This window comes from Apium graveolens, chromosome 1 (assembly GCF_009905375.1).
Source record: "Apium graveolens cultivar Ventura chromosome 1, ASM990537v1, whole genome shotgun sequence".
Classification (NCBI taxonomy): domain Eukaryota; kingdom Viridiplantae; phylum Streptophyta; class Magnoliopsida; order Apiales; family Apiaceae; genus Apium; species Apium graveolens.
The window spans coordinates 206,771,465-206,776,722 of NC_133647.1; positions in this window are offsets into that span (position 1 = coordinate 206,771,465).

The window sequence follows — 5,258 nt, forward strand, 5'->3', positions numbered from 1 at the left end:
GTAAATACAGAGAAAAAACCCTAGAAACCGATATGTTCATGAGAATCAAACGCACAAACGAAGGCGTTACCGAACTCCGATTTAAGCGTGTAATATATCAAAACGAAGCTCTCGAAAAGTACTTTATGGATCAAGCAACCATTTTAGTGCAGCAATTAAGGTAATTTTCTTATTTATTTATTTATATTCGAATTATTTGATGATTAAATTATGAAAATTTGTTCTTGGTGTTCTTGAAGAATTATGAAAATCAAAGTCAAATTTGAAGGTGATGTGGATCTCATAAATCAAAGTATGAGTAACCGTTGTGAAGCCCTCGATTTGTTCTATTCATTTCAATCATCAAAATATCAAACAATGGGTAATTTTTAATTTGAATTTCTAGGGTTCATGGGTCGAATTGGATTTTTTTTGATTATGTAGTTATTTGCTTGTTTTAATGATATGTATAGCTTCCTTGCATCATTTGCAATTGATTCATATACTTAATTGCATCAAACAATTACCAGAGGGTATAAATCGGGTTCTTGAATTTTGGCGAATTTTATTTAATTTGTTTTTAATTAATTATTAACAATTTGTTGATATTGATTGCTGGGTTGAATTGCCAAGGAGATTCCCTTTTAATTGATATATTGTTCGTTGATTTTCGTCTAGAAACGATAGGGTTCATCGTTCCGCCGGAAGTAGCTCGAACTCGCCGATATCCATGGCGTTTTGCCGGAATCGGGGTTCGATAGGCGAGTTGTGGGATGATTGGACTGCTGGGTTGTTGTCGATTGGGAGTGGGAACCGATCACAGGTCGTACCTATTGCACTGGGAGGTCGAACAGAGTCTACAGGAATCCGAGAATTCTCCGAATTCTGCACATATTCCGACGGGTTCTTCGGGTTCTTGTTGACCCCTTTACCCGTTTTCCAGACCCAGAATTAGACCCGGTTTCGATCCCCAGAACCCCAAACCTATTTCCTGAATTCTGTTCTTGAATTTTCTGTTTTAAAATAATTCAAAAATCTATTATTTAATTTCTAAAATTCATTTTTAATCCCTAAAATCATTATTTTTATTCCAAAATTCATTTTAAATTCAAAAACAAATCTGATTTATTTTATTAGTTAATTTTAGTTAGTTTTTAATTATTTTAACTAATCAATTAATTTAATATTAATTGATTAATTAAATTAATTAATTATTAATTAATTTTAATTGATTTAATAAATAGATTTAATTATTTATTTTTGGTTTAAAAATTTTGAAAAATAGTTTCAAGCTTTAAATATTATTTTAAATTATTTTCAAGGCTCAATAATTATTATAAAATTATTTTAAAGTCAGATTCGGGTATTCGAACCCTATTATTTAATTATTAAATGATTCGGAGACCCGTTTAATTTCGAAAAATGTTCAAAAATTCATAATAAATCAACCGTTCGTCTGTTTAATACGAAACAAACGCCCCTAGACTCAGAAAAATAGTTTGCTTTATTAAAAATATTTCTGAGACCTAAATTCCTTTTTGACCCAATTTCAATTTTAAACATATCGAGACCTACCTTTTGATGACTCAACTTATGTGCTACATGAATTACGTGATTATGTGTTATGTGGATAATATGATTACATGCCCGATGTGTACGTATTATGTGAACAACGAGTCAGCGTGTTTTTTAAACGTTATTTGAATGAGATGTGATTCTTATTTATTATTATCGGGCGGGTAGACGATAGGGATAAGTGTTTAGACTAGTCAATTATATATTGTCAGTTCATTGAATAGTATTATTTGTGATAGATGCACATAGTGTGAGATGTTCAAAGCCAGATAGAGATTTTAGAAGTAAAGCCTGATTGCGTGTAGTACTGAAATGAGTGGATTCAGAATAAAGATAAACCTAAGAGAATAATAAGAATGGTAAAGTAGCCCGTCAAGGGTAATACAGATGCGACAGGACTGAGTGATATGGCAGCTAGTTAAAGATCGGAGGATTATCAATTGAGACAAGTATTCCTAACCTTTCTCCTAAAATACTGCAAATATTTATTCGCTCATATTCTAAGTTCAGAATAGTTAACTATTTTATATTTCGCTGCAATTACTCTTATTATGCCAGTTCTTTTCAATATTGTTCCTATAATTCGATTGCTCTCTTGAGCAAATACCCATTCTTTTGGGTTATTTGCGGACACTGAATTAGAATGTTTGAAATTAAAATACTCCACGGACTGGATGGTTACGATTCGGGTCGGGTATGAACCGGACCCCTTTAGGCCATAGTTGCCTGGGTGCCCCATATATTGGTTGGGTCTATGCAGTTGAGTATAGATCCGCATTATATCCTGACTGATCAGCAGGTTATAGTGCATATGTTGGTTCTTGTGTCCAGTCTAATTTATTATTGATCTCCATTAATGGCATTCCTTCCCGAATCGTTCATAATTACAAACTTCAAAAGGATGAAATATTGAAACGATCACTGTGCTTTTACAGAAAAATGTGATTTATGATTAAAGGCCAATGAGGACCGATGTTTTGTTCGCTCAACTATTTAAATAGGTAAAGACATTTTTAAAATCATTCAACAATCGTTTCCAGGAGTTTTCTGATCTGATACCTGGAAACCATTTATGATACTTGCTGGGCATTTTTGGCTCACTCTTGCTTTGTGAACTCTTATTTCTTTCAGTGTCAAATGAGGAAAAAAAAGTGAGTAGCTTTAACAGACAACAAAAGTAGTGAAATTCCAGTTGAAGAAATGTGGAGGCGTCAGAGTGATCAATACAAGGAACGTAGTAATAAGGTAATGAAATTGTATCTAGACGATGTAAATTTTAGAAGGTTATATTCTTGTTTCATACTATAACCTGTAAGCGATCCTGATTATAAGGGGTTATCTGTATATTTTTTTTATATACAGGTTTTTTATCATTATCTAAAGTTGTGTAGTGACACCTAATCCTGACCCCGGATTTGGGGGCGTCACAGTTGGTATCAGTGCTACAGGTTATTGATCACTTAAACAAGAATAGTTTAGGGTAAGATAGGAGTGATATGTCAAATGAGATAGAAAAGACCCTAGGCATACTCATTTTAAGTTCGAATTGAGTGTGAATGAGGATTGGCAGGTCCGATACGGAATTGGTAAGCCAAGATTGTTGAGGCAAGCGTAACGCGAATATCGCAACGCTATAGGTATATTGCGTTCTCCGATCCCACAGTAATGAGGAATCGATAGATCGGCGGAGACTGGCTATGTTACCCTACATTCATGCGGTTTTGAAGAAAATGCGATTAATTTTGTGAGAACATGTGAAAGAGAGGCTATGTGAGTTTTGGTACGATTTCACTTAGAATTAGGCAGTAGGACGAGCTTCACGCTGGAGGAAACAAGTTGATGGAAGCTGATGAAGAACCAACGTTGCACGTTTTGAAGGCACCACCGCTACGAGAAGATTCCTATCACTTATCGGGAGCTGCGCAAGGAATGATATCTACTTTACTAGGTATAGGTAAGACTAGCAAGAAGATGCGACCCTATCTATAGACTGAATATCGAATCGCCTGCGTGGTTGTAAGCATAGCGCGAAGGACGATGACAAGAATGTCAAAGACAGTACTAAATGTAAGCATTGCGGTAGGATTGCGAATAAAATGATATACATTGGTAAATAAAGTTTTGTTGACTAATAAGTGCGAGCAGAATCCAAGGAAAAGTAGAAAATGTACCAAAATTGAGAGACCTTTATATGGGCATTCCCTTAATTAGATATTTCATTAGCGGATCAAGTGAATAGCAAGTAACTTATGTAGTGATGACAACCAAATAATTGATTTTCAAAATTTTTAAAATGAGATTTTGGAGAAGATTTTCTTAATCAACTTTCAGAAGATTTTTGTATGAAATGAGTTCTACAATTTGATTGTCAAATTACTATTTATGTTCCTGTTATTATAAACAGAAAATGACCTAAAAAGAAGAATGGATATAGACTCAGTGTTGTTAGTTCGAGGGACTAAGTAGACTTCCCCCCTAGCAGGGAGAAAGTTTAAAGTTTTTGTGAAAGAAGAGAGTAATCTTTGTTTAAATAATATCAATAATTGAATCAACATGTTAAAACATTATTTGTGAAATTATTAAAACTTAACGAAAATTGTGATTCGAACGGACCGAGGATGATTGAAGGAAATGCAAGACTCTTCCAGAAGATTGGTGAAAAACAATAATCCTGATCGTTGAAGTTGAGGCAATGCATGATCAATGGTTATTTTATGCGGCATAAATGGAAATCCGAAGCAGTAGTTATAAATTTGACAAGGATGCAATTATGATCAAATCATTGAAGCATTTAATGTGGAGGCTTTTTCAGACGACATTTCAAAGTTATAATGTGAGCTAAATGGTGAATCTCTCATTCGACTGGTTTCTGAAGGCATAATTAGGAGAAGCGTGGAAGGTGATCAACATCGGAATTCCTCTTCTTAATACGATAGCATATGTTCTACTTGATTCTTAGATACGTATAAGTTTCTTCTGTGGATAAATCATATGAGGTGAAGACGAAAAAAAATTTGTTGTATTTTTTCTGAATTGTTTCTCTCCTCAAATCACTAATTTTTGATTGAGACAAACAATGTTGTGGTATGACGCTTTGTCGAAATGATGAAGAGTCGGGTGGGACGCCACCTAATCATGTGCTGTATGCCATATAGTATGAAAGACTGGCCATCTTGAGTACAAATATGGTTGTCTCATTCACATTTAAATCTTCACTCGTTCTTCTTCCTTCAATTTACTGAATTACAAATTCTCCCAATCGTTTGTGGCATTGTTATTCCTTATTCAGTTTTCCATCAAAGTCATATTCGCAAACTCCCCTCTTGGGTATAGTCCGTTCTCTGACGATTTCAAAAGAAATGCAATAGTGTGGAACGTGGAAACATACAACAAACATAGATACAACGGCAAACCGATATATGGTGGACATCTGCAGATAAGGAAGAAGGAATTCATCGATAACATGGACGTGACAATGGCATCAAGTTTGACAGTTGTTCGTGTTACGAGGATCTCATCAGTACGATAGATTGCGTTAACATGACGCGCTTCAAATCAGAGGATTTTGACGTGGAACGAATGATTGGTGAACCGTAATAAATAAATTAGTTATAAACTAAGGAAGTAAGGCTGTATGCAAAGCGAACAAGTGTCAGGACAACAATCGGAGACCAAGGGAATTCTGAACACTGACTCAAACAGGC